The sequence below is a fragment of the Salvelinus fontinalis genome, chromosome 24 (genome assembly GCF_029448725.1).
Source record: "Salvelinus fontinalis isolate EN_2023a chromosome 24, ASM2944872v1, whole genome shotgun sequence".
Classification (NCBI taxonomy): Eukaryota; Metazoa; Chordata; class Actinopteri; order Salmoniformes; family Salmonidae; genus Salvelinus; species Salvelinus fontinalis.
The window spans coordinates 40,441,277-40,453,776 of NC_074688.1; the positions used below are offsets into that span (position 1 = coordinate 40,441,277).

General features: G+C 43.0%; 1 protein-coding gene across 1 annotated transcript in view; it reads right to left on the minus strand.

Annotated features, from left to right (window-relative positions):
• LOC129822546 (1-phosphatidylinositol 4,5-bisphosphate phosphodiesterase eta-1-like) overlaps positions 1-12,500 on the minus strand; it is a gene marked incomplete at its 3' end in the record, with an annotated part of 98,369 nt that overhangs the window by 40,000 nt on the left and 45,869 nt on the right. The gene's annotated exons all lie outside the window — the stretch shown is intronic.

Below are 12,500 nucleotides of genomic sequence, written 5' to 3' on the forward strand. Positions count from 1 at the left end.
GATTGGGAGCCATATTTAGGTAGCCTGTTTTTCATTGTGTTTTGTGGGTGATTGTATCCTGTGTTAAGTGTTTTTCACCATACGGGACTGTTTCGGGTTGTTTGTTTTGTACTTTTGTTATTCCGTTCAGTGTTCTGTTTGATTTATTAAATATATCATTATGGACACATACCACGCTGCGTATTGGTCCGATCCTTGCTACTCCTCCTCAGACGAAGTGGACGAAACCCGTTACAGAAACATGCTTTTTATAAACCCAAATCATTGAGTAACAATTTCTAAATGCAATCGCATGTTAAAAACAGTTTTTGACGGCCACGAGAGCGAGGCATACTATTTGTATTTCTCATCTGGTCATTGAAGCTCCTTTCCCATTCGCCATTCAAGTGCATATAGACAGCAGTAGACGGGCTTCAGCACACCACACACCACTTTGCAATGAGCTGGAAGCAGTATGCATTTCAAAAAAACTAAAACATATACTTCATAATTTGAAACCTGAACGTTTTACTTCATATTATGAGGCATGTCTAACCTTGCTTCAAAGTCAATTCTGACCATAAAAACATGGAGGCCATTATTTAAAAAAAAAAGACGTCCATATGCCATTGAAATCAGTAGCCTATTTCTGTCATGTTCTATTGGTTAACACCATCCTAGTCACGTACGCAAACTAATTGTTGCATCTTAAGATCTCTTTTACACCTTTCAAAATTTCAAATGAATATTTTCATCCGCGTCACATGAATCCGCTTGCATGTGCAGTGGACTTTTGACAAAGTTGTTTTCTGCTTACTGCATTATGGTACGAACATTCGCTCTTAGTTTGCTGCCTTGTGCGCATTGCTGCACTTATAATGTGAAACAAATGATAGTTTATCAACGTGTTCAGCTAAACATTCTGATCTGATGCATCAGACTCAATGCTTTTTAAGTTAGTATTATTATTTTATGTAGCCTAGGCCTACTGGTTGTATGAATGTGTCCCACAACTGTCCCAGATTACAACTGACCCAGATTACAACTGTCCCAGATTACAACTGTCCCAGATTACAACTGACCAATAGAATAGGTCCACTGTTCTACTGTGATTAACATCGACTAGTGATGTCGCAGGTTCGTTACTCACTTAATTGGCTGAGGAAAAGTAAACGTGTCAGTTACTCTAACATCTTCAAAGTTGCACATCGGAATCCGATAAGAAAGATGCATCCTGGAGTTGCATCCTGGAGTTGCATCCTGGAGTTGCATCCTGGAGTTGCATCCTGGACTTGCATCTTGGACTTGCATCCTGGACTTGCATCCTGGACTTGCATCCTGGAGTTGCATCCTGGACTTGCATCCTGGACTTGCATCCTGGACTTGCATCCTGGAGTTGCATCCTGGACTTGCATCCTGGAGTTGCATCCTGGAGTTGCATCCTGGACTTGCATCATGGAGTTGCATCCTGGACTTGCATCCTGGACTTGCATCCTGGAGTTGCATCATGGAGTTGCATCCTGGACTTGCATCCTGGACTTGCATCCTGGACTTGCATCCTGGACTTGCATCCTGGACTTGCATCCTGGACTTGCATCCTAGACTTGCATCCTGGAGTTGCATCCTGGACTAGCATCATGGAGTTGCATCCTGGACTTGCATCCTGGAGTTGCATCCTGGAGTTGCATCCTGGACTTGCATCCTGGAGTTGCATCCTGGAGTTGCATCCTGGAGTTGCATCCTGGACTTGCATCCTGGAGTTGCATCCTGGAGTTGCATCCTGGAGTTGCATCCTGGACTTGCATCCTGGAGTTGCATCCTGGACTTGCATCCTGGAGTTGCATCCTGGAGTTGCATCCTGGACTTGCATCCTGGACTTGCATCCTGGACTTGCATCCTGGAGTTGCATCCTGGAGTTGCATCCTGGAGTTGCATCCTAGAGTTGCATGTTCTGTTAAGATGAATAACTATAATCTAAATGTGATTTCTGTCATTCTGAGCACCGTGGGTGGACGCCCTAATCTGGTTAAGCACCCAATGCATATTCCTAACGGAAACCCTGACAAACACACAGACACACACACTCCACAGTGGATAACATTATCCACATACACTCCCCAGTCTATATTCTCCATTCATTTCAGACATGTCTATGGCATCTACCAGATCTTTATATCAATGAAGACTAAGCCGACATCTACCAGATCTTTATATAGACGAGGCCCCCCTCGTCTAAACACCCCCCCCCCCCCTTGTCTAACCACACACCCCCCTCCTCTAACCACACACCCCCTCCTCTAACCACCCCCCTCCTCTAACCCCCCCCCTCTAACCACACACCCCATCCTCTAACCACACCCCTCATCTAACCACACACCCCCTCCTCTAGCCACGCCCCCTCCTCTAACCACCCCCCTGCTCTAACCACCCCCCTGCTCTAACCACACCCCCCTCCTCTAACACACACCCTCCTCTAACCACCCCCTCCTCTAACCCCCTCCTCCTCCAACCACACCCCCCATCATCTAATCACACCCCCCCTCCTCTAACCACCCCTCTCCTCTAACCACACCCTCCTCCTCTAACCACCCCCCCATCCTCTAACCACCCCCCTCATCTAACCACCCCCTCCTCTAACCCCCTCCTCCTCTAACCACACACCCTCATCTAACCACACACCCCCTCCTCTAACCACACACCCCCTCCTCTAACCACACACCCCCCTCCTCTAACCACCCCCCTCATCTAACCACCCCCTCCTCTAACCCCCTCCTCCTCTAGCCACATACCCTCATCTAACCACACACCCCCTCCTCTAGCCACACACCCTCATCTAACCACACACCCCCTCCTCTAAGCACACACCTCCTATCCTCTAACCACACCCCTCATCTAACCACACACCTCCTCCTCTAACCACACCCCTCGTCTAACCACACCCCCCCGTCTAAACACACCTCTCCTCTAACCACACCCCTTCTCTAACCACCCCCCTCCTCCACTGTTACTACTATCCCCAGGACTCAGTCACTGTTACTGCTATCCCCTTTACCAGACAGGAAACGGGGGAGGAATACTAACAATGAGACAATTGACTATATCACCCCAGTGAATACTGACAAAGCTGAATACCAAACATGTGTGTGTGTGTGTGTGTGTGTGTGTGTGTGTGTGTGTGTGTGTGTGTGTGTGTGTGTGTGTGTGTGTGTGTGTGTGTGTGTGTGTGTGTGTGTGTGTGGGTGTGTGTGTGGGTGGGTGGGTGGGGGGGTGGGTGGGTGGGTGGGTGGGTGGGTGGGTGGGTGGGTGGGTGGGTGTGTGTGTGTGTGTGTGTGTGTGTGTGTGTGTGTGTGTGTGTGTGTGTGTGTGTGTGTGTGTGTGTGTGTGTGTGTGTGTGTGTGTGTGTGTGTGTGTGTGTGTGTACCCTGATCATCTCTGTCGGCATATACAAGAGAGTTCAGATCAAAGCTGTGTTGTATCACTGAGGCCCAGGCCAATCAAACACTGTATAATTGGGTCAATGAGAGATGGGGCTCTGTGATGGCCCAATGAACAAAGGCTGCCTCCGTCGCCCTCAGAACTTACCGAACACTACAGGACAAGACAGGACTGGAGTGAACAAGACAGGACAAGACATGGCTGGACATGTCACACATAATACAGCACACACACCTGGTCTAAATACTCTTCATTTCCACCATCAAATCAAATCAAATGTATAATTTATAAAGCCCTTTTTACATGAGCAGATGTCACCAAGTGTCATTCTCATAATCTCAGATCAATTTGAACACAGGTCCTGGTCCAAATATAGTATCTTCGTTATTATTATCTATCATCATCATCCTCAACTTTGGGATGAATTACGTTTCGATTCAGAACTGAAATCCAATTCAGAAATTGAGAATAAATGCCCGGTTATATTCCGTGAGGATCATGATGACTGTCTAGAAAATTAGGTGTTATTCATATCCATACTCATATCCATATTCATAGCCATATTCTCATCCCTATCCATATCTATATTCATATCCATACTCATATCAATATTCATATCTATACTCGTATCCATAGCCATATTCATATCCATACTCATATCAATATTCATATCTATACTCATATCCATATCCATATTCATATCCATGTTCATATCCATACTCATATCCATATCCATATCCATATTCATATCCATACTCATATATATGCATACCCATACTCATATCCATATCAATATTCATATCTATACTCGTATCCATATCCATACTCATATCCATATTCATATACATACTCATATCCATACTCATATCCATATTCATATACATACCCATACCCATATCTAGTCATACTCATATCCATATTCATATCTATATGCACACTCATACTCATATCCATAGTCACACCCATACACATATCCATATCCATATCCATATCCATACTCATATCTATATTCATATACATATGCATACTCATACTCGTATCCATATCCATATCCATATATATAGTCATACTCATATCCATACTCATATCCAGATGCATAGCCATACTGATATCCATATTCAAATCTAAATCCACACCCATATCTATATTAGTATCTATACTCATATCCATATTCATATCCACACTCACATCCATATTCATATCCAAACTCATATCCATATTCATATCCATACTTATATCCATTTGCATAGCCATACTCATATCCATATCCATATTCAAATCTATATCCATACTCACATCCATATTCATATCCAAACTCATATCCATATCCATATTCATACTCGGATCCATACTCATATCCATATTCATATCCATATTCATAGCCATACTAATATCCATACTCATATCCATATTCATACCCATACTCATATCCATATTCATATCCAGACTCATATTCATATTCATATCCATACTCATATCCATATTCATATTCATACTCATATTCATATTCATATCCATACTCATATCCATATTCATATCCACACTCACATCCATATTCATATCCAAACTCATATCCATATTCATATCCATACTTATATCCATTTGCATAGCCATACTCATATCCATATCCATATTCAAATCTATATCCATACTCATATCCATATTCGTATCTATACTCATATCCATATTCATAGCCATACCCATATCCATACTCATATCCATATTCATATCCATATTCATATCCATACTCATATCCATATCCATATTCATACTCGGATCCATACTCATATCCATATTCATATCCATACTAATATCCATACTCATATCCATATTCATATCCATACTCATATCCATATTCATATCCATACTCATATTCATATTCATATCCATACTCATATCCATATTCATATTCATACTCATATTCATATTCATATCCATACTCATATGCATATTCATATCCATACTCATATCCATATTCAGTATCATCCGCTCCAAACTGAATCCAGTATTAATGACACAACTAGCTGCTGCTGGTCTCTTCTGCTGCACAACGACAACACAAACAAAGACAGAAAACTGTCTGAACGGAGACAGGCTGGTTAGTTAATAACTGAAGACATGACTAGGCTGTTGGTGGATATAAATACATTGGAGTGGTTTGTAGCGCAGCGTGGAGCTAAATAACATAAGAGTAATGTGATATAATTCAGTTTTAGTGTTTCATCTAAATTCAGCCCGTCTCTGCCCACAACTACACACAGACATGTCCACACCAAACACTGGTGCTACAGATGATTTCCACACGCACACACACACACACACATTCTCAATTACTCCAACACCAAAATGTGTGGCACTTGAGCATGACTGAATGTATATTTCACACACGGTGGGCTTCTGCCATCTGTTTCATTCAGCTGTGGGCTGTGGGCTCAGTGCTAGTTACTGTAGGTATACTGACTGTGGGCTTAGTGCTAGTTACTGTAGGTCTACTGACTGTGGGCTCAGTGCTGGTTACTGTAGGTCTACTGACTGTGGGCTCAATGCTAGTTACTGTAGGTCTACTGACTGTGGGCTCAGTGCTAGTTACTGTAGGTCTACTGACTGTGGGCTCAGTGCTAGTTACTGTAGGTCTACTGACTGTGGGCTCAGTGCTAGTTAATGTAGGTCTACTGACTGTGGGCTCAGTGCTAGTTACTGTAGGTCTACTGACTGTGGGCTCAGTGCTAGTTACTGTCGGTCTACTGACTGTGGGCTCAGTGCTAGTTACTGTAGGTCTACTGACTGTGGGCTCAATGCTAGTTACTGTAGGTATACTGACTGTGGGCTCAGTGCTAGTTAATGTAGGTCTACTGACTGTGGGCTCAGTGCTAGTTACTGTAGGTCTACTGACTGTGGGCTCAGTACTAGTTCCTGTAGGTCTACTGACTGTGGGCTCAGTGCTAGTTACTGTAGGTCTACTGACTGTGGGCTCAATGCTAGTTACTGTAGGTCTACTGACTGTGGGCTCAGTGCTAGTTTCTGTAGGTATACTGACTGTGGGCTCAGTGCTAGTTTCTGTAGGTATGCTGACTGTGGGCTCAGTGCTAGTTACTGTAGGTATACTGACTGTGGGCTCAGTGCTAGTTACTGTAGGTATACTGACTGTGGGCTCAGTGCTAGTTACTGTAGGTCTACTGACTGTGGGCTCAGTGCTAGTTACTGTAGGTCTACTGACTGTGGGCTCAGTGCTAGTTACTGTAGGTCTACTGACTGTGGGCTCAGTGCTAGCTAATGTAGGTCTACTGACTGTGGGCTCAGTGCTAGTTTCTGTAGGTATACTGACTGTGGGCTCAGTGCTAGTTACTGTAGGTCTAATGACTGTGGGCTCAGTACTAGTTACTGTAGGTCTACTGACTGTGGGCTCAGTTCTAGTTACTGTAGGTATAATGACTGTGGGCTCAGTGCTAGTTACTGTAGGTCTACTGACTGTGGGCTCAGTGCTAGCTAATGTAGGTCTACTGACTGTGGGCTCAGTGCTAGTTTCTGTAGGTATACTGACTGTGGGCTCAGTGCTAGTTACTGTAGGTCTAATGACTGTGGGCTCAGTGCTAGTTACTGTAGGTCTACTGACTGTGGGCTCAGTGCTAGTTTCTGTAGGTATACTGACTGTGGGCTCAGTGCTAGCTAATGTAGGTCTCCTCAGTGAGATCTAAGCACGGATGCCTGTCAGGGACCTGGAGAGCTCTGAACCAATCTAACCCATCTTCTGCATACACACAGATCTGTTATTTAATTTGATCACTCTTTTGTCGCAGATCATTGTCATGCACAGCAGGAAATGCAAATTCTCTAATATTCAAGGTTTAAAAAGGCTTCTAAAGTTTGTAATTTCCACTTAAAATGTCAGACTTGATTTGCCCTAACGAAAAATGTGTCAACCCCTACAACAATGTCCAGGATTATTTATTTTCCTACTCTATAGTCTATGCAAAACCCACTCACAATACCTGCCTCATTACCAACGAGAGACAACACTCCTGAATCTCTCACACATACTGTACCAATGAAGACACACAAACACACCTGCATGTCTGTCTGTTTTTCTGTCACTCACCTAGCTGAGCCAGTCTGCATATCGATGGCACAGCCACGAAGCCGCCAACATGGTAGACCCTAAGGGCAAGCAGCGTCGTCACAGCTACCACAGCTGGACGGGAGCACGGGTTTGATTGCTCCTTCTGTCCACAGAACATGTCCATGTCCCTTTAGCTCAGAGAGCTAACACAGTCCCAGAGCCCACTATCGTTTCACACAAAGACACAACCTGTGACTACCCAGCTCAGAGAAAATCTGACCGTCTATGGCTTTGTCTTGACTTCTAGTCCAGCATGGAGACTCTGTAGAACATCGGCATGGAGACTCTGTAGAAAATCAGCATGGAGACTCTGTAGAACATCAGCATGGAGACTCTGTAGAAAATCAGCATGGAGACTCTGTAGAACATCAGCATGGAGACTCTGTAGAACATCAGCATGGAGACTCTGTAGAACATCACCTAGTCAACAACTAGCCATCCAACTGTATCACATCTCCTTCCAAGAGCTTTCTCTCTTTCTCTGAACTCTAATTAAGTCGTTCCCACACCGCGACAGCAGCCCCCTGGCCCCATCTGTCTATCCCCCGCCCTCTCTCCTCCTCCTCTCCTCACCTCTCCTACCTCTCTCTCTCTCTGAAGCTCTGAAGGCCTTTTGAACTTGTGCAGCTGTGTGTGTGGCTGCTCACATGCTGCCCTGCACAGGGATGTACTGGGAAGAGGCCATTAATGCATTGTTCTGTTGTGGAGATTGAAGTCCAAATGGACACAAAGAGGAGAGGAGCAGGTCAGACGTGTATTCATCCTGGTGTGTGTACCAGATAGGGTCAATCTAGCCCACTTGGGAGTTAAGTAGGGTTAAGAGAAAAGTGACGACACTACACAAAAACCCCTACACGGGTTCGATCCCGGGCTGTGTCGCAGCTGACCGCGACCGGGAGACCCACGAGGCAGCACACAATTGGCCCTTATGGTGGCGGGCCGGGCGCATGCACACTGACTTCGGTCGCTAGCTATACGGTGTTTCCTCCGACGCATTGGTGCGGCTGGTTTCCGGGTTAAGCGAGCACTGAGTCAAGAAGCATTGCGGCTTGACGGGGTCGTGTTCCGGAGGATGCCTTGGCTCTCGAACGTTGCCTCTTCCGAGTCCGTGCGGGAGTTGCAGTGATGGGACAAGACTGTAACTACCAATTGGGGAGTAAAACGGGTAAAATGTACAAAAATACAAATAAATACATAATAACACTTCTTAACAGGGGATCTGTGAGTGTGTTCATGAGATTGTAGGTAGGTACACTGTGTGTGCAGGTGTATGTTATGGTCTGTTAGCATAAGTGGGCATGTCTTTGGTTAAATACAGAGAAAAGTGAGTCAGAATCTCAAAGCTGTTTTTTATCCCAGTCAATAGCATCTGGATTGGATCCCAGCTTCGAGCTTAGTGACAACAAGTTAGATAGGACAATATGGCAATATGTTTTTATGAATTTAGGCTTAGGGTTTGTGTGGTTTGATTAAAATGTGTGGTTAGAAAAATACACTGCACTTCCATCCTCTCTAGCATGGCCAGACAGTGATGACTAGGCTTGGGTGGTATACCTCCCTGGTATACCTGGTATACCTCATTTACCGTATGTCAGGGTATTTTGAAGTACTGATGGTAGGATTGTCAATACCGTCATATTGTATACAGTATTTACCATATATCGGGGTATTTCGAAGTACTGATGGTAGGATTGTCAATACCATCATATTTTATACAGTATTTACCATATATCGGGGTATTTTCAAGTACTGATTGTCAATACCATCATATTTTATACAGTATTTACCATATATCGGGGTATTTTGAAGTACTGATGGTATGATTTTCAAAACCGTCACATTTTATTCAGTATTTACCGTATATCGGGGTATTTTGAAGTACTGACGATATGATTTTCAATACCGTCACATTTTTATTCACAAAAATCAGTTCAGCCAGTCACATGGTCTGCTTGTTAACAAAGAGCAGATGGAGCAAACTGACGATCCACTTTTTTAGCAGCACCAGAGAAGGGATCAGGTTATACTTGAAATTCAATAATATTTTTTTATGAATATCTTATAAGTTCACTATACAAGACGTTCCAAATAAATGTTTCTTCAGCTCTGGGATCCAGCTATGAATTTAGTTCGCTAACTTACTAGCTATAATGTCAGGTGGCTATCTTACAATAACAAGCTTCTTGGTTACAGCCTTTTGTTTAACTCTATGAGCTGGGTTGTCTGTCGTTGCAATTAGTTTAAATTCGCTAGTACTTTGTTATTATTTGTTAGCTTGGAAAGTATTCAGACCACTTTACTTTTTCCACATTTCACTTTTTCCTCATCAATCTACACACAATACCCCATAATGATGAAGCAAAAACAGGATTTTAGAAAAAAAAAAAAAATGTAATATCACATTTACACAAGCATTTGTATTTACACAAGTATTCCTTTGACATCATGGCTTGGTTTTTGCTCTGACGTGCACTGTCAACTGTGGGACCTTATATAGACAGGTGTGTGCCTTTCCAAATCATGTCCAATCAATTGAATTTACCACAGGTGGACTCCAATCAAGTTGTAGAAACATCTCAAGGATGATCAATGGAAACAGGATGCACCTGAGCTCAATTTAGTCTCATAGGACAGGGTCTGAATCCTCATGTAACTAAGGTATTTCTGTTTTTTCTTGTTAAAACATTTGCAAATGTTTCTTTGTCAATATGGGGTGTGTAGATTGCTGAGGAAAATAATTTATTTAATCAATTTTAGAATAAGGCCGTAACGTAACAAAATGTGGGAAAAGTCAAGGGGTCTGAATACTTTCCGAAGGCACTGTATATACTGTATTTAAAAATGTATCTTTAAAAATGTTTTACGTTTGGAAAGAAATAGAGGCCCTTGTGTGCCCTGCCGGTAATACCATATACCCCGTTATGGTACATGATGAGAAGGGGGTAGCTGCAGCCCAATATGGCGACCGGAGTATGGGCAAGTGGGTGTGTCGAAAGGAAAGAAGTGGGTGTGTCAAAAGGAGTGGGTGTGTCGAAAGGAATGTAGTGGGTGTGTCAAAATGAAAGGAGTGGGTGTGTCAAAATGAAAGGAGTGGGTGTGTCAAAATGAAAGGAGTGGGTGTGTCAAAAGGAAAGGAGTGGGTGTGTCAAAAGGAAAGGAGTGGGTGTGTCAAAAGGAAAGGAGTGGGTGTGTTAAAAGGAAAGGAGTGGGTGTGTCAAAAGGAAAGGAGTGGGTGTGTCAAAATGAAAGGAGTGGGTGTGTTAAAAGGAAAGGAGTGGGTGTGTCAAAAGGAAAGGGGTGGGTATGTTGAAAACGCTCTGCTATAGGTTAGACGGTTTTGATTGAGCTATGTTTTTTATTCAACAGTTTCTTTCCACACAACTACCGTACCGTGAGAGTTTAGACTTCTGTTTTGAAGTCAAATGATGAGTCTGAGTCATATATCACTATCAGGTTTACAAAAATAATTGTTCATTTTCAGTTGTAAAACTTCTTTTTTTTTAAGTACAGATGATGGACGTACTGTTGCTTGTATGTGTTGCACCCTAAGTGTACAACACATTAGGAACACCTGCTCTTTTCCGGACTGACCAGGTGAATCCAGGTGAAAGCTACGATCCCTTACTGATGTAACTTGTTAAATCCAGTTCAATCAGTGTAGATAAGTGGTCGCCAACCGGTCGGCATTCCTAGTCGATCACCAAATATTGAATAAAAGGTTAGTTAAATAAAGCAAGGTGAAACCAGTCTCCTAGTGGGATGGAAAGACCAGTAGCTAAGACGTGGCTGATTCATTTACTAGGCCTAGCAGAATCTATATGTTCTGACGATGAAGACAAATGGTCCAAGTTAGTCAAAACAGCCAATGCAAACGTAGACATGACATTCGCTATAATACTGAGTGCTCTCATCAGCATGTGAGTATAATCACTTGACTGACTCATTTGTAAACTACAGGCCTTTCTGTTGGGTTGAAACCAAGTCACTTAAGGTCAAACTGTAAAAAAATGAATTATTACTTATTCGGATTTTGAGGATTAATAGTGCTATTTATTTTAAAAGGTAATAGTGCTATTTATTTTTAAATAATATAATCTTTGAGAACTAACAATCATCAACATAAAAGCTAGGCAGTCGGGGAGACGTGAAAATTCTGAGTGGACAAAACATTAGGAACAGCTTCCGTATATTGAGGTGAACCCACTTTTGCCCTCAGAACAGCCTGAATTCGTCAATGCATGGCCTCTACAAGATGTCGAAGGCGTTCCACAGGGATGCTGGCCCATGTTGACTCCAATGCTTCCCACAGTTGTTGGTTGGATGTCCTTTGAGGGGTGGATCATTTTTGATACACACATGGGAAACTGTTGAGTGTGAAAAACCCAGCAGCATTGCAGTTCTTAACACAAAGGCACTTAAAATATGTTTCCTTGCCCATTTACCCACTGAATGGCATGTATACACAATCCATGTGTCAATTGTCTCCAGGCTTAAAAATCCTTCTTTAACCTGTCTCCTCCCATTCATCTACATTGATTGAAGTGGATCTAACAAGTGACATCAGTAAGGGATCATAGCTTTCAACTGGATTCACCTGGTCAGTCTATGCCATGGGAAGACTATATTTTGTTATTATGTTTGAGCCATGAAAGAGTGAATAGAATTGCAGGAAATTAGCTTTAAAACTGAAATATTTTCTCTCAGCTACATGGCAAAATGTGTAGAATTGCAGAACATTTGCTTTAAAACCGCAAAAAGTTCTCACAGCTCCATGGAAAAACGTTATGTATTAACCAGCTCTGGTACAAGGGGCTCCCTGAGAAGGCCATACCAGCCTACACATCAAAAGAGAGAGAGAGAGAGAGAGAGAGAGAGAGAGAGAGAGAGAGAGAGAGAGAGAGAGAGAGAGAGAGAGAGAGAGAGAGAGAGAAAGAAAGAAAAAAAAAGAGAGAGAGAGAGAGAGAAAGGA